A 26,784-nucleotide genomic window follows, 5' to 3' on the forward strand; every position below is an offset into this window, starting at 1 on the left:
TGTATATATATGATATATACTATTTTAGATTTACTTTAGTAATTCTGTAGACTCATATAAAAGTACATTTTAAAAATATATGAAAAATGTCAAATTATCAGTTAAATGATTACTGCAATGTCTTGACTATTTCAAGTGATCAGTAAAGAGCCCTGCGTCTGTGTGAGACATATATTATGCAATGACTTATCTAGATGCTGTCTACATATCTCAGAAACACATGCATTACATTTCTTAAATTATTTTGCAATTTTTTTACATCAGTATATACTACCACAAAAAAAAAAGTCTCTTTTCCTTTCTTTTTCTTTTCTTTCTTCTTCTTTTTTTTTTCTTGCTGACTTTGCTCCTTTGAAAGTAAGCACCTGGATTAATAAATCACCCAAATGTATTATTTGTGCATTCCCTGTGTTTTTCCTTACAAAGAAATTCAAAGAATTAGCAAAAATTGGTGTCACCATTTGTTTTAGAATGGATGGCTATGGATGGTTATTTTCATTGTAAAATTCACCACAAATTTATGGCATTTGAAAATTTATTACCTAAGTGTAATAATGGTTTATGGCCAAAAGTCAATTGAGACTGGACGCAAGGGACGCGGGGTACATTCGAACACTATTTTAGCACCTAAGTGTGGAAAGCACTTTGCACATTTTAAGGTATTTTTTCCGTAACTTACCCTCAGTTTTATAATAGTGTGAGATAGGGATGGAAGAGAAGGTGGGACATGCAGAGTTTACATTTCATAAGGTTGAAATTTGCACTTCAAAGTTAATGCATAAATACAGATTCCACTAGTTGCCAGGTAATACTGTGCCAAGGAAAGCACCTGGGGTTATTTTGTTCTCATCCTTCATGGTGTAACTTTCGGTATGGCTCAAAAGGAGCTCAAAACTGTGACGTATGCCTGCGTTTTTCCACTGTCACTGGCCCTTCCAGAAATATGTAATAACCAAAGAGATCCCAGCTCATTTGACTGGAACCCCTTAAAACTACATTTCCATTTACTTTCTCCTTATCCTTACCCAAGGAGAGAATTGTGGGGCTGCTAAAGCTTGGCAATCTCGTGAGGAAATTTTGACAGGCTAAATGGTATGTGCTTCATCCCACAGGTTCCGTCCTCATTCACTCTATGTACCCAAGGTGTGAAAATACTCACCTCTGGTACTTTTCGTTTCCCCATGTGCGGCTGGACAGAAAGAGAGTAATTCAGGCAACACCTACGGCAGGAAAAGCAGGTTGAACCTGGTTTACAAATAGATTCATGTCCTTTCTCCTTTATTTTCTTTGCTGGCTAAGAGCTCCCTCCAAGCACCAATATTTTTTGCCCTCTAATCTTAGATTATGTCGTAAACTACCCTGAAATTGTTAACAGCTAATAGTACCGCTGAATTATTTTATTTGGCCCACTGTCCTGCGTAACTATGATTATTACATTGATCATATCACCAAATAGCACTAGCACGAGAAGATATGGAGAAAGTACCTTTTAGACGCATTTTATACTACAGCATGCTATTTTGTGGGGATTATTAGTAACATTGTTCATATCATACAACTATCATCACATCTTTATGGGTTACGTTGAAAATTTAAGAAACCTTTGGCAATGATGCCAATCAAAAGCACGATTCGATGTTGTGTTTTCAGGTATTCTAAGATGGTCAAATAATTGTTGCCAAATTATTAAGACATAGCATACAGCATCAATGGTTCAGGTTTTGAAATTTGGTCTCAAATTAAGTTCATTCAACTCAAAGTATAAAAGAAACTACTATTTTCAAAAGATTCTGGCTCTTAGATATGTATGCCAGAAATACCTACTAAATTGAAGTGTTTTTTTTTTGTTTTTGTTTTTTTTTTTAGTTTGCTTGAATTTTCTCAACAATTTCCTGTCTTTTCCAGGGTCATTTAAGTACATAACATTTACCTGTTTCTAGCATGTCGCATATGCCTTACATTCTTTCCTATCATCTTCATTTCACTGGCGATATTAATGATTGCTTTTTTTTTCAATTTGGTTAATTTTTATGGATGATCTTCCTATGACTTACTTAATATCAATTTGGACATAAAAGTTGTTTGGAAAAAGAATCACGTGCTATCAGTTAGCATCCCATGTGACATAAGGAACGCCAAGAGACAGCTGCGCATCTCTCAAGTTTCACAGGGCTGAGACGTTGTTTTCCATGGAATTGAAATAAAAACTATTTGTAAGGCACATGGGCACAATTTTCTTTTCTACTTGACACTCGAGATTCTTTCAGCATTTTAGTGCTTTGAAGTATTTTTTTCAGGGCTCTATCTTGGCTGGTGCAGAATCAAAGTTACTTAGAAAGAATAAAGAATATACATCAAATATCAGAATTACCACTCAGAAAACATCATCTGCTACAGTGTGGAGCAGAGCTTTTCATGTTTGTTTTCGGGTCAGGATAGGCTGCGTATTGTTCAGACTTCATGTGATAACTGCACACACATGATTAGAGCAAATTTGCCTTTAATCAGCCACCGTATTTCAGAACATCTTAGCCTATTCAGTCATCTGATAGAGTTTTGTATATTTTATTACTTTAGAAAGGTTAGAAAATAGAACTGGGAGGGAGGAGTTCTATGGTGTTTTGGTATTTCCACATCATCATCATTATCATGCATTGTTTTTGAATTTAAATTGTAAGACTCTTTGACTCTCCATTTTAAAGCCCTTTATTCAATCTGAAGCTAAATTTTAATAAGATCAAGCAGCACGGTCCCATTTTATTTTTTGATAGCACCTCCATACTGCTAAATAGTCCTTAGAATAATGTCTCCATGCATTTCTGTAAGGTGTCTTGAATAGGAAGCACTAACTAATCCTGTATTAAGCTTTTCCTCAAATTTTTCAATTATAGGCCCACACTAAATAAGAAATCATTTGATTGACAGACACTGAATATTGCTTTCAACTTTGCTTTTTATCAAGTATAGCCATCCCATGGGTCTATGATGCTTAGAAGAAGGATCTTGGATTAAGTCATTTTGATGACTAAAGGAAAGAAGGTGATCTTAAAATCTGTGTGTGATAGATGTCCAATTGCTATTGTGACAATGTTTGAGGTTTATGGCTCCTATTGAGAAAGCCACCATAGAGAGTTTACAGGAAATTACTGTGTTCGCACCTTTAATTGCATTATTCAAGTTGAATATTGCCTCTACTGAATGAAGCACAGTAATAAAATTGTTTTCATTTATTATGCAGAGTTCTTTTCAAATAAATTATTGGACCGATGGAGGAATCAGGCCTTTGTCACTGAATTACTTAAAGAATGAGGCGTCTAGACTCATTTGTGAACACAAGAGAATTTTAATATAGTTGAAACAAATACCAGTTTATGTAGAAAAGAGGAAAAAGGCAGACAGTGTTCTCCGAAATTGTTTCTTTTTACTGTTTAAGCCTTTGTATATTACAGTAAAAATAACAAAACAACTAATTTCTTTTAAGAAATCACTAGAAAACTAATTTTTTGGAGTAAAGGTATATGGCCAATAAGTGTTCCTTTCTCCTCTCAAAAATAGTAACTCTTTGTCCATTTTAATATATTTTTAAAGTACAACATATTACTGTTTCTCAAATTATTGCTAAATTATAAAAAAATATTGTTTTAAATAGCAGTCCTATAGAATGCAATTAGTTTTAATTGGGAGCTAAATTAGTTTGAATACTGTAAGAATTAGTCAAGATGGGCTTAATCAGAGCTATTTTAATAATTCTACTTTACTTGGACCTTAAATGTTATTTAATATGAATTGATGAGTGCTATTTAAATGTTAGAATACTGTGTGGTGTTTGAAGGAGTTCCACTTATAAATGAAATCTGGTGATACTTTTCCTTAAATGTGCCTGTGGATATTTCTCATTTTCCAAGGGGTCCTGAAGAAGAAAGCAAACATGAAATTAGCATTTGTAAACTATAGTGGCTTTTTAAAAATGTCACACACTTGTTTAAAAGAAGGGAAGTATATCTTTCAGGGAGTCAGCAGCTTTCCCCTTAATAAGATGGAGATAATTAGGTGGGAAAGTACTGGAAAACACTTTATAAGCTACAAAGTATTTTTAGAATATTGGCTGGTGTCATTACATTCATGATTATTTAAAAATATTATCCCTGGTATTTATTATCAGAAAACAGCTGACCCTTGACCACACAGGGGTTAGGGAAGCTGACCCTGTGCATTTGATAATCCACATATAACTTTGACTCCCCCCAAAACTTAATTACTAATTACCTACTGTTGATCAGAAGCTTTACCCGTAACATAAACAGTTGATTAACACATACTTGGTTATAAGTGTTATATACTATATTCTTATAATAAAGTAAGGTAGAGAAAAAAATGTTAAGAAAATAAGGGAAAAAACATTTACAGTACTGTATTGTATTTATCTAAAAAAAATCTGCTTTATAAGTAGTCTGGTGAAGTTCAAACCCATGTTGTTAAGGATTAGCTGTACTTTTTTTTTTTTTTAATTTCCTCCTTCAGTAACCATGATATATAAGTTACAGATGTAACAAATAAGAATATAGAGAACAACAGGCATCAACAGATGATAAATATTAATCGGTTAGTGAAACAGTTTCCAAGTCAATATTCAATGTAAATTTCAAGATTTAGCTAATAAGGAAAAAGCTAGGATTTTGCTAATATATTCTACTACCAGCCTAAATGACTGTCACTTTTGCCATCACTATAGTGTTGGTAGGTTTGAATATTGTGTATGCATTTTTGTTTTTCAAAAATTGCTTGTCATTTGCAGTCCAATTCTATAAACATTCACAAAATAATTCAAAATTCAGGAATTGTACATTTTTTTTAAATCAAGAAACTGAAAACTTAGGTTTCTTTCTTTCCCCCCCCCCCCCCCCCCCCCATGCTTAGGTTCCTTAAAGAAGCTGTGGATAAAATCTATTATACTAACATTCCAGCTGATATTTCAACATTTTATTAGAAATAGATATATTATAGCCTATAGGAGCAATTTATTGAGTCCATATGATCTGCATGGTTTATTCTGGACCTCGAATTCCACCTTTTCTGCAGAAGGTCTTTTGTTTTGTTATGTTTTTCCCAAGTAAATAAGTTTTTTTAATACTTTGACAGTGAAAAAAATTCCTGAGGTCAAATGTTTTTATCATTAGTATTATTTGAACAACCAAAATGGTAACTGTCATTGTTTGGCAAAATGTTACATACACACACACAAACATACACACACACACACACACACACACACACACACACACACACAGTATTTCCCTGACTCAAATGGCTTCTCTTTTTAAAAATTGAAGTCATAAATGCTGCTGAAAGCAATGGCAATCATAGACTGGAACTAAGATTTTGAAAAGATTCTAGAATGTTGAAAATTCTTAAGCTATATATAATCTACTAAACCAAATAAAGGATAAATATTCAAATGAGCACTGGGTTGCTGCCAGTAATTGCTGGCTATACCAAAATGTTTATAGCAGGTGTTACCTAATAGGACACAGGACACACACTCTAATGCCCCCTGAATATCGGTTTCCATTTCCTATAACTGTGCTTGCTGTTCCCACTTTGTCTCTTTTTTCTCTGGATCTGATAATGTCTACATCTCCATGAGCCCTGTAATCCATCTTCGTCCCATGTGTCAGCAGCCTCACTGGAAAACAAATTCCTGACTTTGGGCTCAGAGTAAATCATAGAAACGTATTTGTGCCTGTTGAAATGGGATTTTGACACCAACTGTATCACCAGAGAATTGAGACATCGGCAATGACACCAGGCCATTGAGGATGGCCACATCCAGACACAACTTTGAGGTGGATAAAGGTTTCTCCGTAGAGGAATTTTCCTTTCTGTGAAAGCCGCTCCTCTGGTATGAAAGCACCCCTCTGGTACCCGGTTCTTCCTACTGCATGAAAGAGTGAGATTGTAAATTAATCACTACTGAGTAGCAAATGACTTAGCCCTCTCTTACAGATTTTTGCAATGAACTTTTAAAGATGACATCATGAAGAGAGCGTTTCCTTAATGCAAAGGGCTATATTTATAAAAAAGGATTTCTGTAGTGAAAGACCGTTCTTTAGTTTTGCTTTGGGTTTTAATGTGGGATGTAAAAATTTTCCCCACCCCTTTTGAATTATAGCACAAAGGGCTTCTTTTTGTTTAAATCGATGCTTCTCACGTGCCTGGCTCTCTAACTGACTGTCCAAGACTACTTATTAGGCAATAGAGCTTGATCATGAATTCAATTTGAGTGTAAGTATGCAATTATGTATCTTTTCTAAAGGAGGAAAAACAAATCGTAATTTTGACTTACATGGTTGGTTTGAAATATACATCTACCAAACTCCTTCTGTGTCCTTTCTTGTTTGAAAAATGTGTTCTGTAGAAGAGATATTTTACATCTTTCTGTTGTTGTCTTTTATGAATTTGGTGATACAAAATGACAGTGTAGAGACAAGTTTTAGATACAGACATGCCTCGTTTTCTTGTGCTTTGCTTTATTGCCCTTTGCAGATACTGCATTTTTTAGAAATTGAAGGTTGGTGGCCACACTGGGTTGAGGTCAGTGGGCACCGTTCTTCTAACAGCATTTGCTCACTTCTGGTCTCTGTATCACGTTTGGATAATTCTCACAATATTTCAAACTTTATTATTATATCCTCATGACCATCTCTGATCAATGATTAGGATGGAGCTGAAAGCTCAGATGATGGTTAACATTTTTTAGCAACTTTTATTTTTAAATTAAGGTTGGAATATTGGTTTTTTTTGGACATAATGTTATTGCACACTTAGCAGACCAACATAACTTTTACATGCACTGGGAAATAAAAAGAAATTGACTGGCTTTGTTGCAATATTCACTTTATTGTGGTGGTCTAGAACTGAACCCACAGTATCTCTGAGGTATGACCTTTAATGGAAACATTCAAAAATAGGTTGAATGTCCTCGTCTACTAGATATTGATGAAATTTTCTTTTCTCCCTGAATATGTGAATTAAACAGATATCCAAAACTTTGATGTTATAACACTCATTGCCATAGCTCAAGATGTGGAGATCATTTGTAAGAAATAATTTACAAGTATTTAAAAAGGTAAGACCTTTAAAAATTAGAGCATCGTATGTGTGTGTTGTTTTTAAAGATTTTATTTATTCATTTTAGAGAAAGAGTGCACGTGAGAGCACACAGGGAGGGGCAATAAAGGAGAGGGAGTGGAAGAAAGAATCTGAGACAGACTCCACACTGAGCACAGAGCCTGATGTGGGGCTCAAGCCCACAACACTGAGATCATGACCTAAACCCAAACCAAGAGTCAGATGCTTAACAGACTGAGCCACCCAGGCGCCCCATGTGTGTACATTTTAAAACATTGATTTTGTGGATCTCTCAAATTAAATTGGAAAAGTTTTATTTTAAAAAAATGACCTCACCCTCTCCCTTCTGTAAGCCTCATACATCAAAAACTTATGATGAACTATATGCTGGCTAACTGGATATAATAAAAATAAAAACAGAAAAAAAAAGAGAGTTATCATGTCCATTTAAATTAAGGCATTTTCCCATCATAAAAATAAACATGCTTGTTTGAAGAATGCAGACATAGTGAATGAATTAAAAGAAATCTATCTCCCCCCAAATAAAAATAAATATTTAAAAAAAATAAAAATGGCCTCATCTAACCAGACTAACATAAAAATGAACAAATTTTTGTCACATTATTCTATGTTAATTATAGATCATTGATATAGGAAAAATAAGCAACAAACAAGCCAGGGAACATACCATAATTGTAATACTATCACCTTTAACTTTTCTAAGAAATTTATCTTTAAAGAATGAGGTGCTGAAGGCATCCACACTCACACACACGCACAAAAAGATCTGCATGTCACTTTCCTTTCCTACTGCCCAAGACGCTGTGTCTCAGAAGGTGGCCCAAATATCCCTGAAAGAGCGCCCCCAGGAGAAACAAGCTTGACCACTATGCATCATTTTGTTCCCTGTAACTACTGAGTCGGCTATGAAGAAATAGAAGACAACAGCACCCTTGTGTTTCTTGTGGATGTCAAGGCCAACAGGCACCAGATCAAATAGGCTGTGAAGAAGCTCTGTGACATTGACATGGCCAAGGTCAACACCCTGATCTGGCCCACGGAGAGAAGAAAACACATGTTCAGCTGGCTCCTGACTATGATGCTTTGGATGTTGCCTAAAAATTGGGATCATCTAAACTGAACCCACTGGCTAAGTCTAAATATAAATGTTTTCACCAAAAAAACCCAAAGCAAAAGAAAACCCCAAACTCCTCATACCTGCCATTTGTAACTTCTGTTCACTTAATAGTATGAGTAGTATTAATATAAGCTTTAAATGACATACCATGTAAAAAGATTACAGTTCGGAATCCAAAAGATTCTGCTCATTCTATTATGTATGTCTCCCCCTTTTTGTTTGTTCTCCCTCTTTCTCCCAGATGGCACGGAATGAGGTCATCTGTTTCTTGCTTTTGTGTACCTCATCCGATATTGGGTTAATAGCACTCCCACTAATGACAAGCCCTATTGTGATGCCTCCACACGGGAAAAAAAAAAAAAGTGTTTTCAAGTTGTAGTTAACTTCCGTGTTGAAGGGTTGCTGGTATGTGGTGAAGGGATTTGACAAGTTTGCATGATTATACGTGAGCAGGGTACAGCTGTGCTCCAAACAAATATGCAGGGGTTAGGAGGGGTAGTGATTGCAGCATGGGTCATGTGCCTAGACTCCCTGGGTTAGAATCCCAGTTCTATTTACTAGCTGACTGACCTCAGGCAAGTTATTGAAACTCTCTGTGCTTGGGTCCCCCGTTTGTAAAATGGGGCTAATGATAACACTTCCCTTATAGAAGTTTGTAAGAATTCAGTTAAATTCACACACACCCATGCACACACACAAGTAACGCTACATGAAACACTTACGATGCAGAACAGGTGGAGCCCCAGAGATAGGGGAGCTTGTTTCAATCCTTGGTCAGTCAATGCATGCAGCAAAGAAAATATATAGTTGATTTTATAAAAGGGAACTTGGTTAGGTAGTTTCCATTAGTTTACTTACAGTAATCTCTAGAAGAAAAATTAAAACAGCCCTGTAACTCTATTCTGGGGTCATGGAGGGTGATGCAAGGAAAGATTTTTCTGCTATTAAATCTAGCTTATTAATAATTATCATTCATGGTTGGAAATTATTGCGTGTCTAAGTAGACATGTTCTGTTTTTGGACAGAAGGTGGGCATGCTTCACTTGGTACTTATAAATGTGAAGTCAAGTAATGATTACTGATAGAATACCTCCCTAATGTTGTGGGGAAATGGGGAGGATGGTTCTGTAACTGATTAAGAAGTTTTTTCATCTTATGAAGCTTCTAAGCTTGTTAGTTGTCAGATGACAACTCAAAACATAATCAAAGAGATTAAAAACTCACATGCTAGTTGAAATAGCATATATGTAGGGGCACCTGGGTGACTCAGCTGTTAAGCGTCTGCCTTTGGCTCAGGGCATGATCCCAGAATCCTGGGATCGAGCCCCACATCAGGCTCCTCCGCTGGGAGCCTCCTTCTTCCTCTCCCACTCCCCTTGCTTGTGTTCCCTCTCTCGCTGGCTGTCTCTCTCTCTGTGTCAAATAAATAAAATCTTTAAAAAAAAAAAAAAAGAAATAGCATATATGTAAATTTGGTAGTCTGGTGAAAAAAAAAAAGGTGTCATGAAAGAGGCAGAACCTGTTATTCTCCTTAAAGATGTGAAAGGTTTGGAGAGAGAGGAAGAGAGTCAGAAATGATCCAGGGTAAGAGGAAAACATCAAGAATAAAGGCAAGAGTAAATTATGGAGCCTGGGTTGGAAAACCATGAGTTAGCCGAAAGGATGTACCATTTGTTAGGCAAACCACACAGAGGGAAGAATCTGCAAAAGACTGCCCTCCCTTCAGACACAAGTCTCATCAGAAGTCCTCAGGACCATGCTCCCTTCAGACCAGCTGGTGACAAATACAGTGGTCTCATGGCCATCCTTAGATTCAATAATTCAGTAGAAAGACTCACAAAACTCATTATTATATCTGCAGTTATATTTATTACAGGGAAAAGGCACACATTTCCCCCAGTCAAAGGAAGAGATGCATAGAACAAGGTAGAGGAGAGATGCACCCAAACATGGAGCTTCTAGTTGTCTTCCCTACATGGAGTCATGGATAGCATTATGTCCTCCAAGCCACTATGTATAATGGCACCTGTAGAATATTGCCAATCAGGAAAGCTTATCCAAGTCTGTGGTGTCCATAGTTTTTATTGGTGCTCTATTGTACACTGATTACATGGCTAACCTTTGGTTTCCAGCCCTTCTTGGAGGCTGGAGCTAATACCTTTAGTCTCCAGTTCCTATGGGGTAGTAACCTATATGGCATATCTCAAAGCCCCCTCTATAAATCACACTGTTAGACTGTCCTTTGGTCAAAGGCCCCAAGCATCAAAGACTCTCCTGTGAAGCAGGATGTCCCAGGAACTTACCGATCACCTCTCAGGAGCTGAAGACAAAGGCCAGACCTCTCTCTACCTAAAGCTAATTTTTCATTACACAGGATGGCATAGCAATTTCAAGTCAAGGCAGCTGGTACCGTGGACACTCTATATAATCTACTGAAATTGAGCAAGCATAATAGATGCAATTTTTTTTAGAAAGTTGGTTCTTATTGGTATGTGGAATGGATAAAAGGAAATGAAACATTTTGCCATAGTACAGGTTTGTTGAAATGAGGACCTGAGGAGGGCCATATTTTGAATCTGTGATGTGTTAAGCCAGCTTTCGTTCTAGTCCTAGCACCTAACACACTGCTTGGCATATGACCAATGAATACATTGGCAAAAGAACAGATTGTTTGAACATTAAGGATGAAGAATATTGAAACAGCCTATGTGACTTCGCTTTTAGATCCAGGACTATGAAAATAATGGCATCATGGAAAGGCTAAGGAAATCTGGAGATGAACTTGACAGCATGGGGCATAGTTTCAGATATGTTGAATTTGTGATTATGAGCAATTCACTTGGAAACTTTCTACAACTGGTTGGAATTTTGGAATTCAGATATAGTTAAAAGATCAAGATAGACATATTTCAGTGCTAACTATGTAGCTATGATACCGAGAGGCTGGGTGCAAATGATTCTTCAAAGATATGAGTGTTTAAAAGTCGATCACATGTAAACAGTGGCTCATTTTAAAAAACCCAGTGTGTAAATGCTTCATACTCTCAAGAAATTCCTTATCTTCTCTATATATCATACATTTGAGTTATTTGCAGCACATAGACATATGTACAGCATAAACCACATATACACATTCCCTTCCCATGTGCTGTCTGAAAGAGACAGAGGGGAATGAGCTCTGGAGTAAGACAAAAGAAATTAAAATGTCTTTATTCTCCTGTACGAGAGCTGGCAGTTGGCTTACCCAGTTTCCTTTATCATCCCTTTTCCCTGGCTACCTTCCAGAGGGGTGACCATTGGACTCAGTCTGTAAATAAGACCAGCTGGAGTCTACCACACAGTTCTGGGTAGGCTTTGTTTTCCTGATGCAGCATCACTCTCCTTTCTTCCTCTTTGACCATCTTAGGCTGGAACGTAGCCATCCTGTGGTCATGAAGAAAAGTAATCAGGGAGACTTTGGTGTCAATATCATTGAACTGGTGAACAAGCACTAGCCACCGGCTAACTTTGGACAACTTGTTATGTAAACAATAAATCTCGGTGCACTCCACACATTGTATTTCGGTTTACTGATATAGCCCTATTCCAAATTTATAATCTTGCCAACTCACATTCCTCATTAGTAAATTGTAGATGATCTTAATAACACCTAAGTGCTACTGTGGCTGTGGGGAGTGAAATTATGTCTATGAAAACTGCTTTACAAATTGTAAAATGCTGTTCAAATGTTAGTTGTTATTGCTCATAAAATCATGCGTGCCCTTTCTCCACATCCAATTATAAAGCTTGATGAAAATGGTTGAAGTGGTGAATAAGTTTGCTGAAAGAGAAAGGAATACTTCTTAATGAATTATTAACAGCAATTATCTTCTGTGACCACATTGTATAAATGTACGTCTGCCTGTTGTGATGCTATGTTCTTGGGTTCAGCTCAAGAGCACCTAAGAGGAATTTATATGCATAATCTCATTTTTCCCACATTCATATGTTCTGTGACAGAATTTGTTACTTGAATTTCCATGACACAAAGAAAACCATGTTGCTTGTGTGGCTAAATGGTGTGTTTATGAAAGAAATATGTAAAAAGGTAGATTCCTGTTGTCACTGTTTTGTTTTGAAAACAAGGAAAGCTGCCGTATCACACATGCATAAGTCTACCTTAGGAGGGCAAAGTATAGTAGGATGGCAAAGGACATAGTTCATAGTTCATGTCATTCTAACTGTACATGGATTTCTTCTGAGTGAGTGTCTTGATAATGGCCTAATGTCCCCAGTTATGGCCATCAAGTGAGGACCCAGGTAGGTAGTGCAGATTGGATTCCATATGGTGCGTGACTGTGGACTGTGAAAAGGAGCTCCTTCCTGTGCCCTGACCTTGGATGCTATTCCAGACCCCTTTTGGAAGGTAGGCCTCCAACAAAATTGTCCTGTATCATCTGCCGCTCACCAGCCTCAGCAGTTATGACACAGGACAGAGGTGGGGTTGAGTAAGTGATAGGCAGCATTGAATGGGATCCACAAAAATAAAACCTCAGTTATTGAGATACATAACATTTTAATGCAGTATCCTACAATTTTTTTTTAAATAGTGACCCAAATTTCAAAAAGTATATGCATTCATTTTGATTTTTTTAAATATAATTTATCCTGTCTCTTAAGAGGGTGTGTGTGCTTGTACATATCTCTTTCCATTTTGTATGTAAGACACCTTTCCTGAGTTCCAGTCCTGCTGGGAAAGAACAACAACTTTAATTCCTTACCAGAAACACACACACACACACACACACACACACACACACACACACACACATATCACACAGAGTCTTTATTTCACACTGGGGCTCAATGTTCACCAGTGGAGTGGGTTTCCTTAGGGTCAGTAAAGTGCCAATCTGGGTCTTTCTTGGTCACCTGGACTTCTCCACCCAGATCCTACACCTGGAGTGTGCAGGCATGATTTAGAAAATGGGGCACAGTATGTGTGTCATAAACAACGTGGTGTTTATCATCCTGAGTCCTTCCTGTCATGCATTAGCTTTTAAAACATCCTTCAGAATATCTCAGCCCACCCTCTGAAGAGCTGAGCCATGGAGGGCCCCCGTGTTTTCTGCTGGTTCTTTTCTTCAACACACATCTATTCACAGGTTCACTCACTGTCACTTACTGACTCGGTACCTCTTCTTTGCAAATGCTTTGCAAGACACGGGGGGGACAAAATTGAATAAGCTCTCGGGGAAATTACCTCACTGTGGTGATAGACAAAGTAAGAAAATAAATATTAAATACTATGAAGAAATATAAAATCGAGTTGGAGAATAATAGGGATGAGAGATTTTGTGTCTTCAATGTCAGTTACTTCATCTCTTTTCCCACTGTCATTACATTCTTGGTATTTGAACAGAACTGCCAACATGCTTGTGAAGTCTCAAATTGTGATTGCAATGCTGATGATTATGGCCGTACTGATGGGGTTTACTCATTAATTTAGTGATCTTCTCTAGCATGGGAGGTGCAGAGAAGACTGAGTCCACTGACTCGTAGTTCTACTAGGAAATGGCTGTGCGTTGTGTCATTAATTCACTCAATAACAATCTCCGTCACCAATTAATATTGTCGTAGATGCCAGAGGTCACCCAGCAACAGTGAAAACTGCCAGAGTTGACTCTGGAATCTACTGTAGTATTGTTGTTTAGTATCAGTGTTGTCATACATTGTCAATATTATCAACTATTGTAATATTGTCAGTATTGTCTGACACCATCAGTATACCAGAGAACTAGTTATGTAGTTAATCCTGTCAAAGTCCATAAGCTTTAGGCTTCAATGCCTAGTTTTTTTATGGTTTGTTCTTTTTTTTTTTTTAAAGATTTTATTTATTTATGTGACAGAGAGACAGCCAGCGAGAGAGAGAACACAAGCAGGGGGAGTGGGAGAGGAAGAAGCAGGCTCCCAGCGGAGGAGCCCAATGTGGGGCTTGATCCCATAATGCTGGGATCACGCCCTGAGCCGAAGGCAGATGCTTATCGACTGCGCTACCCAGGCACCCCATGGTTTGTTCTTTTTAAGTGGACAAGAGATGAGCATCACTTTAAACTGTTTTATATGTTAGTTAGCATTGTTATACATGATATTAATTTCGTGTATTTATTTTTTTTAAGATTTTATTAATTTATTTGACAGAGAGAGACAGCCAGCGAGAGAGGGAACACAAGCAAGGGGAGTGGGAGAGGAAGAAGCAGNTGCTGGGATCACGCCCTGAGCCGAAGGCAGATGCTTATCGACTGCGCTACCCAGGCACCCCATGGTTTGTTCTTTTTAAGTGGACAAGAGATGAGCATCACTTTAAACTGTTTTATATGTTAGTTAGCATTGTTATACATGATATTAATTTCGTGTATTTATTTTTTTTAAGATTTTATTAATTTATTTGACAGAGAGAGACAGCCAGCGAGAGAGGGAACACAAGCAAGGGGAGTGGGAGAGGAAGAAGCAGGCTCCTAGCAGAGAAGCCTGATGTGGGGCTCGATCCCAGAATGCCGGGATCATGCCCTGAGCCGAAGGCAGACACTTAAGGACTGGGCCACCCAGGCGCCCCATAATTTCGTGTATTTAAAAACCATTATGAAGCACCTCATCTGGACCAGGGAATATACTAAATGTGGGGAGCCTGAGGAGGGAGAGAATATAGATTCAAACCATTACAAGCATAATGAAAGCCTTGAAGAAGTTTAGAATGTTTTCTGCGTGCCTGGGGAAGCTGATCTGGATTTTAGGGTCAAGGAAGGCTGCTTCAGGGCTGTTATTCACTTTAATCGAGAAGTGATTAAAAATAAGTCAATATTCGGGAAAAAAAGAAAATGAGAATGAGCAATATGAACTAAATTCATGAGGTAGGAACTTGTTTGTGGTGTTTCAGGAAATAAAAATAAGACCAGTGCGCTTGAATTGTTGAAACGAGAGCAGAAAATTGGCTTAGATGTTGGTGGGAAGATAAGTGAGAGCCAAATCAGATAAAGTCAAGCAGGACTGATAAAGGAGTTTGGAGTTATTCCCTATGAGGCAAAAGGGAGTGATCTTAGAGGGTTAAAAGGTAATGAGAGTATCTGTATTTTAAATAAATCCTTCTGACTGTGTTGTAAAGATCAGAGGAATTTGAGACAACTAGTTAGGAGGCTGGTACGCAAGTCAAAGCAAAGCATGATTGGTAGTTAACGTTGTGCCTGGGGGGCAGAGTCCACGGATGGAAAGATGGAACAGTTAGCAAGATGTAGCAATTGATTAGATGAATGTCAGGAAAGAAGAGATAAGCATGAGGCCTGGATTTCTGAGCAACTGAATAAAGGGTGGGTGAGCTCTCTTCTTGCTACTGATGTGCTTCGAAGAGAGTAGGTCTTCATGGACAATACTTCGCATTTTCTATACACATTTGAACGTTGGTCTCTGGTTTCTCAGCTTCCGTGGTATTATACTTCTTCTCAGGAGTATTTAGAAAGAAATTTCAAATCAGAGGTGCGAATAAGTTCCCAACTAGATTGCAGTTACTGAGAGATTTGTGTGTGTGCTGGCGGGGCGGATTCATTAGATAAGAAATTCTGATGAAAAAGTTTTGGTCAGAAGCTTATCCTGAGTGCAGTCAGAAGGCTTAAAATTAAGGCCTGATACAGGATATGTGCCGTGTTTGGAAGGAAGATGTAGCTCTTGTCAAATTCTATCCTACAGCTCTCTTGTTCTCCAATTCTAGAAATTTCCATGAATATCAGGCTTGAGTATCATTGAAAGACTTGAAACCATTCTAATTTGCCCTCCTCCTTCTAAATGGTCCATCTCCTTTTTCTGTTCTTGTTCAAAGGTGATTCACTCTAATGAAAACACGAGATATATTTCTCTGTCCCTGCAAGGCATTTCCCACTTCCTAATTCTGTATATTTGCTGACTTTCAGTGCTTAAATTCTCAATATTTTTCCTACTATTTAATGTGCTTTATTGCTTTTCACCAAAAAAAGATGTTTATCACTGATGTTTCTCTTGGTTTACTACAAAGGATCTAAAAAAAGTTCACCTTGGAAAAATAGCACTATTTTTTTGCTCTTACCTTCTTGCAAATACGCACAAACCCCATAAACCTCTGCCTTTTCTGTTTCACGTCTATGGCTTTCATTTGCTTTTTTTTTAAGACTAGACTCTTCAAGTGTATTATTTGTGTATCTGGCTGTGTGCTTCATAATGACCTAATGGCATATTTAGATCATAAAAAGACATAATAAATAGCGTGTAAATTGTGTAAATTGTGTAGTGGTACAAATGATAGAAAACTTGTGTTAATCAGTATTCCATTCAAAACATATATACTTGTTCTCTTATGTCGAGGATTATTTCCTCTCAACCACAGGTCACCCACATGCATAAGGAAAAGCCAAGTGTGGCCTGAAAATTTCCTCTCCAGGACACCTTCTTTTTGGGATCCCTTCACTCTCTTCAAAGAGTAGCGTTACTTTTGTAAGATTTAAAATCAGAAGTCCTGTTCTAGGTGTGCTTGATACAACTGTCTCCCAATCCAGCCCTGTGGTTATGCGTTCATTTCTCCATTCTGAAGGCTCTAATAATTAGCCTGTGTTTACACACACACACACACACACACATGCACGCACACACGTTCATAGTGTAGATTAGATGAGTACTCTCAAATCCCTGACACCTTTCAGCAATATTGATCTGACTAATCTCCAACACTAAAGTTAGATTCAAAAATTGTTCTAAAACGTGGCATCTGGACTTTGACAAGTTCATCATCGATCCACATGCCACATCTGTTCCAGATGTTGAAGCCAAGGGATAAATCGAGATACTTCTGAACTTCAGCAGAAACGTTATTAAATATGTTCCCCGTGCCTCCATTTCCTCATTTATAAATCAAGTGATTATTAAACAGAGTCCAAGGCCACTCCTGGCCTAACTTGGTATGTTTTTATGATTTGACTTCACATGTATTAAAAGAAAATAAGAAAAACAAGTTCATTAGGACATCTACATAGATATTTTCCAGTTTTCTTGACGTGCTCATTTCTAAAACTTTGGTTGGTTCTTTATAATTGAAAAACACATGCAGCCAAATGCTATATAAGTGATTTTCATTGCTCCAGAAGAAATTTGCTTGGCAACCATTCTCTTTGAATGCTTGCTGATAGAAAACTGTGTTAACTAAGACTTATTCAGAAGGATGCCTTTAACAGACTATAACAATAACACATTATATGTCATATACTATCATATAAGAAGTCATATTAAAGACCAGTTAATGGTAGGGTTACACAGTAAATTGTGGTTTTATCATAATAGCTTATTAAAATCTGTATCAACTAAATCTTGTTTTGGTTTATGTCATGTATTTACAAGCAAAGAATGTATTATGTAAACATGTTATTTTATGCGTTCATGTGCATAGAGGTAATCTGTTGGGAAGGTAGGGCTAGTGATTATTGGTTGATGGGTTTTTTTTTTAATAAAATGTATTTTTACAATGAAAAGGAGACAGAATATTTTATACATTTTTGTATTTTCTCTAGATATCCACTGACAACTTCTGAAAGGTCTATAAATGTTCAATATGAATAATATATGATCTGAACATTTCAACCAGAGAAAATAGAACATATCAAAATACCAGTTCTCTTTTTTAGTTATGAAAAATCAAGAAATTTGTTAAAACAAAAAACAGAAAAACAAAACAAAAAACCCTCAGTCTAGTGCCAACAAGACATTCTGACAATATGTCCCCAAAAGCCAAGTGTCATTTCATCAGAAAAAAGCTAACAAATATAAACTGTCCTCTCTCCCCACACCTTTGCTTTGTGATTAGATCTTACTATGTAATAAAGGGAAACAATACTATTATTACTTGCTCATGAAGTGTATGCTTTTGATTTCTCTTGTAATTTATCTTCAATTCGACTGATATTGATTTCATGGAGGCAAATTGCATAATCTCCAAGGAGATTTTTAAAGGACTAATCTTAGTTTGTGCTTTATTTTTGTTTCCACTGGTTTATTCTTCCCAGTGATTTATCTACCTAATAACATTATAGATAAAACCTGGTCTTTCAATTTATTTCTTCAAGAGCTGTTCATGTTTGAGCACACTTTGTCCTTAATTGCCTGGGGATTTTAGATAGCCCTGTCTTTAGTGGTCTGAAACAAGTTGCAATATAAGTAATTAAGGCACTGAGCAACACAAGTCTACAAATTGCTGTTTTGCTACCATGTGTGATATTTAACTAATTGCTCATTGCTGTGAAAACCTTTAACTTCATAGATGTCATGACTGTAAAGTGAATAAACATTCCTTTTGTATTTATTAAAATAGCATAGTGTAATAGTGAATACTAAAGCTTCCAAGCACATTAGAACACCACCTCTACTGTATGCTGTGCTGTTTAATTTCAGATTGTTGAAATTTTCAGCCATTCCTTAGAAAACTGTAAAATACCTTCTGTGTCTACTGGGAGATGATAGGATGTAGTGAGGATCCAGTTACGAGCAAGTAAGAGAACTGGCCCCTAGCCCATCCCCGTCTACTCACCCTCCGTTTAATTCTCTGGCCCTATGGCTGCATCAGTGAAGTTAGGGATTACATTAAATGATCGTAAATGGACTTTTCAGCTGAGTGTCTTCATGGGAGAATCAAGAGGATGTACACGGAGTGAAATGCATGCCTTATATCATTGAAACATTATAATCCAAATACATATCTAGAAGAAAGTTTTTGAAAAAAGAAAATTTTAAGATTTTATTTATTTATTCATGAGAGAGAGAGAGGGAAGGAGGCAGAGGGAGATGCAGGCTTCCAGCTGAGCAAGGAGCCCTATGTGGGACTCAATCCCAGGACCCCGAGATCATAACCTGAATCAAAGGCAGACACTTAATGGACTGAGCCACCCAGGCACTGGAAAATTTGTTTTTCACTAGTCATTCTTTTGTGCCTAACTATCAACACATTAGTAAAGCCTTTACCTGAGCCTGAAAATTAAAATAATATTCTTGGCCAATCTGACAAATGCTGCTGTAGGGAAGAATTTTCTTTACTGCAGAAGAAGGAATGGCCTTTGTGTCTACTTAAAACATATTCAGGAAGCGGGATGCATGAACTTGCTCTTAAGTTCACATCATGCATCGTGAACTCTATCTGCTACGTGTTTTTTTTGTTGTTATTTCCTTGAAATTTTGTGTGCAGCCTTTCTCCCCCTTGTGGCTCGGTGCCAGGTGTAATAACAATGCCCCCCCCCATTCACAATGAGTAAATAGCAACAGTTCCTTTAATCCTCTCTCAAAGAAGAATTTGATGCCTTGCAAGACATTTTCTTCTTCCCCCAGCCTTTAAAATGACCTTAATCTGCAGACACAATCATCGTCGCTGCCTGTAATAGAGATGTCAGTGTTAGAAGGCGTACCTTTCAACAGTTTGCATCCTGGATTGATCGAAAGTTGGAAGATTTCATTCCGAGAAGGCTGGCATTTGAGGGCAAGGAAGATGTACTTGAAACATTGTCTAAGGGATTTGTTTTTTGTTGTTTTGGTTTCCAACAAGAGAAGGAAACGGATTTAAATCGGAAGACTTATATAAAATAGGGGCTGCTTTAAAGCAGTGAGAAAGAACAATATTTTTATTCCAAGACACATGAAGCTTGTTTTCATCCCTACCTGCCTGAGGTGCTGTTTGCAGAGTTTCTCTGCCGGCAGCTGAGGTTTTTATCAATGGGAATCATGAAGCCTTGGCGAAGGCATACATAGAAGGGAGATAACAGCTCTTATTAGGCCTTTTCAGCCATCTGGTATAAAATTCGCTTTTATTTTTGCAAACGAAACGTTCATTTATAGAATTGTCTCTGTCCTGGAAGTCATCCATCTTTATTAGAAGGCTAATTCTTCCACCACTAGGTGGCAGTGTAGTCACACACTTATGGTTATTCATGTGCCGGCTCGGCTTACTGGCGCCTCGTGCATCCTGATATTCATGTCTCCTTTATCCAAAGGACAAGCATATCTGTACTAAGTGATTTACTCTGTACAACAAACTCTGAAATTTCCACTTGTATTTGCTTTTATTTGCAAAGAAAACGGATAAATTTTCAAAGTAGTTCATGTTACCCTGCAGTTCTTCAACTATTTTTTATTTATTTATTTATTTAAAATGCTCACAAGGAAAGTGTTTTTATGGAGGATATTTTTAAAAAATGAGCAATTTCAGAGGTGTTACTGTTTAAAAAAATATCTAAACAACAAAAAATCACAAAGCTTAAATCTGTCTCAAAATTTTTTGTTTGTTTAAAGGAGCAAATGGGAATATCTGATTCAAATCTGAGTCTTACCAAGGGCCTCACTATGTGAATTATTTAATGTATTCATTTAAAATATTTTTACATTAGCCTTTGCAGAACTAGCTATGTGTATAAGGATGTGTTTTATATTGTTATACTTTCTGTGTGGTTTAGAATAATTCGTGTAGATTATTATAAAGTCTTTTCTGGATATATCCTAATAATAACTGGGGTAGTCTCTTGGATCCCTATGCAGAGAACTTTGTAGTATCCCATTTCATATATTTTTGGCAGACTTCCATGTTTCAGGCTGTCTTTATCACCTTCTTTGACACACAAAGTGCAGTATCTGCAATTTGGAGAAGAAAAAAAAAATCAATGAAATTATTTCCTGCTTCTCATGACTTTCGTTGTACTAAAATTCAGTCACAAATAGGTAAACGTCTAACTAAACTTTTTTGCATATGCCAAATCTAAACTTTATTCTTTATTTGGCATTCTTATGCACTCTTACTCTGATACTTTATAGAAACGCTGGTTTAGAGAAAATCCTGGTTTAGAGGAAATCCTCATTGCTCCTCCATGTGCTTAAGTCAGGGGGAGTAAGGGCAGCTTCTTCCTGAGGAGGGACCCCCACATCAGCTGCCATCTCCTCGTCACAGAAGGATTCTGCATCCCTTGAGCCATGCGGCACACCCAGCTGTTGTGTGAGGTTGGAGAGTCCTCTGTTCTGTTCCAGGAGGAAAGCACCCATTGGAAGGAAGATCTTGTTGAGAGAGACAATGGGCAAATCCAGAAGGTTGTATGTTTTGTGGGCTGACTAGAAGAGTGTTGGGACTCCATGTGTGTCCACAGTGGTAGGCTACTGGAACTTTGCAATAATGTGATAAAAGCATGTAACACACTGTTAAATCTAGTAAAATAGCTTTTCCTTGATGGGCCCTCTTNTTAAATCTAGTAAAATAGCTTTTCCTTGATGGGCCCTCTTCAAAGCATGAATCTTCCAGGCTTTATAAATTCTGCGACTTCATTTTTCATTTTTCCATAAATATTTTTTTTTTCTATTTATTCCCTTGATAGGTGGGGGATGGTAGTGTAGGAAGAAAAGGGGTATCATAAATTCCTATGGGAAGCTTTTATCTCCATTAGGTCTTCTGGGGCCCTAGGCTTCATCTGTGCTCACAGTGCCCCCTGGTGGCAGAATAGATCCGAGCTGTGCTCTGCAGTGAATGCCCTACTGCTAATATTCGTAATCATTTTAATTGTTCTTATTCAATTTTTTTTGAGATGCATTTCATCAGATCATCTTCCGTTTCTATAAACAACAAGATTTCATTCTTGAACTCATACGTCAGGTTTTGTGCCAGGCATTGGGTGGTAAAGACAACTTGGAGGGGCAAGCACTGGGTTCTCCATTATATCCGCTGACCCAGTTGTCATCTGGGAGGCAGGAGATTGAATAAGGTTGCTACTCTACAGCTCTTCCTTCTTTGTGATGTTGTTACTGGGTTTATAAGGATGTGACAGGGATTATGTACAAACCAGAATGCATAATTTATCCCCAGAGAACAATTCAGGTCCTGGGGATCCTGGCATGCAACACAGAGGAACACGTAGATTTTCTTTCATCTCCGTGTTTCATTGCTCTAGTCATTTAAATTTAATGTCCAAACAATTGACTTTTCAATATTTAAATTCCCCAAATTGAATGACATGACCACCCTTTTACTTGTCACATTTTGGCTTTTTCTGAAGACTTTCATTATTTATCTACATTGATTGGGTGACCTTTGCCATCTATTTGCCAGCCTTTAAAAGATTTAAGTCTTCCATACATATAATCTGGCTGCATTCTTCCCCCAATTAATTAGTATTATTGGTCTCCTGTCATATATTTATGAATTGTGCTTCCTTTACCTCTGCACCTGCTCTGACTCATTTCACAGCCATGTTTTCTTTATAAAATATGAAGATTGACCTTTATTGCACAACCAAATAAAAACTGTACTAATTTTAGGGAACTAGAATTTACTACATTCCTATCAAGATGTGCTTGCTTTTCTCATGCTGAAAATTCTGTAGATATCAATTACTACATATCGAATAATACGTGGAAAACGTGTAAAGACAGTGCTATTTGAAGTTGATCAAAATGAAAAATTTCCATATTTTTTTCTAGCTCTGCAATAAGGAAGAATTATAACATAGCTTTAAGTAGCTTTTATTTCCCCAGTTCACTGCAGGGTTTCACACTACTAAAGTTATATTTTGAACTATGTAGAATTTTCCTTCAAGGAAGAATTGTATAGGCCTTTTCCTTGTGATTTAAAATAAGTACACTTAGGAGACTGAAAGAAAACTGCCTACAATCCCATCATGTGGGAAATTAGGAAGTAAGAGTGCAGTAAATCTACGGAGATTTGTATGGATGTTTGGAATAAATGTTGATGCATGAATTTTCAAACACTTTCCCAGAAGTTTCTGAAGAATCCATGACTTCCTGTCATACTCAGGCATGGTGGGTCATCTATAGTAAGTGTGAAATTTGGAGTCAAAGTGGGCTTCACATCCTTGTATCTCTAGTACCATGTCTTCATCCTCAAGAATGTGGTACCACAATTCAGTGAAACGAGAATGAAGCATCACTTGACTCAGGGCTGTTATGTTAGGTTTGCAGGCAATGTTATATCCAACTTGAACTTGCAAATAACCAGTTATGGTATTTTTAAGAATTACAAATCAAAACATTTATTTTGTTCTTTTGCGCGGACAGTGTTAATACATTGTTACTACAGCGATGCCTGCTGTCTCCAGCTTGCAAGTGAGAGTCAACAGTAACTGTATTCTCAGTGAGGAGGGCATTATATTAAATGCACGATGACTAGCTGGGTAAAACATGATATAACATGTACGTTTTGCTGAGTTCTCAGATCTTATCATAAACTGCCAAATACTAAGTGGAGTTAGTTTCTAGACATAAAATTTTGTCTCTAAAGAGAGTTTAGCTCACAAAGCTTCCTGCTTCCTGGGAGTTTTGATTTTTTTTTTTTTTTCCCCTGCTAAAGGTTTTTCCTCTTAAAGAAGGGTCTGTAAAGATGAAGTAAGATCAGCTTGTTATTGTTGTTGTTATCGTTGCTTAAATTTATCAGTTTTTGGTGAAGAGTTTGAGACAGGGATGGAGTATTTTGATGGAATACAGAGGAGCGCCAGATTTCTAGGACCTGGTGACGCCGGGTGGGCAGAGTTCAATGAGGAGTATGTGGGCAGAGGCTTTGACTGAAATACAGAGGACTGAGAACTCAGAGCTCAGGGCGACCTTATTGGTAACAGTGGGGAGAAAGGAACCCACTTAGAATGATCTTCATCTAATTTACAGTGTTTCCATTGACCACAATAAGAAAACACAACACTATAGCTTCCAGGTCTGGTATCCCACCAAACGTATAACTTGGCGGGGGAAAACTCCAAGCTTGCTTACTCCTGTCTCTGCTTCTCTATCTTCTTCAGTGCCTCCTATTTTAACTATGTTTGGGCGTCTTCTATTTTCTTTACTCCTGGTCCAGAATTATCCAAGTTAGGCTTACATAGGGTTACTTTTAAGGAACAGGTAAAAGAAGGCCAATCACATATCTTAAAAGACCATGTGGTATGTAAGTTTGGACATGTATTTGTGGCAGTACTATTTTGCAAAAAAATGGAGAGTTTCAGTGACTCGGCCAAAGCCGTGTCTTCTTTCTCTGCACAATTGTTTCCAAAGCACAAGGTGGCTTCTCAAAAGGAGGCTGTGTCTTATTTATCATTTATTAATCTAGAGTAACTGCACCAAGAACTCACCGGTACTCAGCATGTTACATGTCTTTCCTGACACTGCTTACGTGGGAGCATAGTGAATACAAAGTATACAGTATTGCCAGTAGGATAGCATACATATTGTAGGTATTTATGAAATTCACATGCATGTTTGCAACCTTCTTTATGAGATACTAATTTGAACATCAAGTGCTGTCTACTATTCAATAAGCATGGATGATACTGTGAAGTGACTTGTCCTGTGTGTTTGAGGTGAAGAAAAGGAAGGACTTTGGTGCCTCAGCATCTCCTTGAGCCCTACCCAACATTTAAAACAATACAAAAAAACAGACAAACAGACTAAAGTTTACTTAGAACTGGGTAAAAACTAAGAAGAAATCACTCTTCTTGAAACACATGAAAATAAATGCTTCCTATTAAAATGAATTTTGAATCAGGTAATGTAGCATTTTTGCTTTGGTAGAAACCTTCAGCGTAAGGTTCTAAAATCTTTAGGGCAGTAGCTTAATTTGTCTTTTTTTTGGGATGGTACACTTTTCTTGATTCTGCATGGCTTCCTGGGAATGCATGGAATAGAAGTCTGGTAAGGNAGCATTTTTGCTTTGGTAGAAACCTTCAGCGTAAGGTTCTAAAATCTTTAGGGCAGTAGCTTAATTTGTCTTGTTTTTTGGGATGGTACACTTTTCTTGATTCTGCATGGCTTCCTGGGAATGCATGGAGTAGAAGTCTGGTAAGGAAAAAAAAACAACAGCAACAACAAAAACCTAACCCAAAACAGTCTAAAACTGCTGCAAGTGGTTAAAATCATGAAAGTCATCCTAGAATTCAATGATTGTAATTCCAGTTCTGATAACTCTTACATTTGTGTTTGGGAACTTGGTGGCCATGTCTTTCCCATCTCCATTTCTAATGTAGCACCCTAACTTAGATATTCATGTCACCATTTATGGTACTTAGTCTGTAGCCCAAGAGAAGAAATGCTGAGTCAGTTCTTCTAGATACCTTTGGTATTTCAGGTAATGTCCTCCAAGTGTATTGACTCTTTTATGTCTTAGTAATGATCATATGCCGTGGAAGATTTAACATGTATCATTTTCCAATTTAGTGCAATGAGTAGTATCTCCTGTGTGAGAATATGGCATATGTAATCTATAAGCAAATAAGCAACTTTGCACATTAAATTGTCTCCATTGCCCTATTCAGTATTACTTAGTGATCAGAAAGAATCCAGTCATTTCCCATAGCTCCTGGCCAAGTGATAGAATTTTCACCTTGGAAAAAATATGATTCAGTGAAATTTATATGAGATGCATCTGCCTTGTCAAGTGTTAACTTAAATATTTTTCCACAAGAAATATTATTTCCTCACCCCTGCCTGTGGCTTCCATGGCTATTCATATAGTTAGCCTAGAATGGGGATTTCAAGGGTGACAAAATGTCATTTCCATAATAAATGTTACTCTCATATTCAGTTTCAAGGATTCCTTATCAATAATTTAGAAAGAATTAATAATATATTTATAACACATGCTAGAAGTAGGATAAAATTATTTATAAATGCTCAATAAATGTTTGATAACGCTTTTGCCATCCATGTTATAAATGATAAATAGGTGGCTATAGATACCTTGTTAAAAATTAATGCCCAGTGGTTATGGTTATTCTATAATGGCTTGAAAAAAGTTATTAAAAGAGTGAATTAACCTCATACATGTATTCTATAAACCAATTATGGCAAACTATGTAAGTTTTGGAGTGGTTTGTAGGAATTGTTGGCTATTATAGCTAATGATATTTATTCAGTGCTAGTAATTTATTACACAAAATACCAAACACACTGAGATACAGTTTCTCAGTCCTAAATTCCCAATCAATAGTTGTCAGACTGGGCTTCATTACATCCTGAAGTACTACTATTTTAAGGAAATTATGTTTAGATCATTTACACTCAAATACAAACTCCAAACTGCACTTTCATGTAAGGAGAAAGGAAAAGGTTGTAGCATTGGACTGCAGGTTCCTAGGGAGGTTTGTGACACGGGGTTGTCACACATTCTGTTGAACTTTTAGGAAGAGAAGCAGGGAGTACAGAGTAAGAGGGGGCATCTTGCAGATTAGCTGGGTCTACTCTGGGAAGTCTTTGGGATTCCAGGTATGTCATCCAGTTCTCTGTCACATCCCAGAAAGAGGAACTACCTTTCTGGCCAGTCTGTGTAAGGTGTGAGTCAACCCCCCAGACAGTCCACATTATGTATTTCTATGCATGTATAACACTTTGTAAACTCAGCATTTGTGTTAAAACCATGCAGTATTCTTATCTCGATCCATATCTGGTAAAGTTATATTCTTGCTTAACTTTTTTCAATGGCTCCCTATTGCTTGCAGATGATGTTTAAA

Source organism: Ailuropoda melanoleuca, chromosome 18, assembly GCF_002007445.2.
Source record: "Ailuropoda melanoleuca isolate Jingjing chromosome 18, ASM200744v2, whole genome shotgun sequence".
In the NCBI taxonomy this organism is placed as follows: domain Eukaryota; kingdom Metazoa; phylum Chordata; class Mammalia; order Carnivora; family Ursidae; genus Ailuropoda; species Ailuropoda melanoleuca.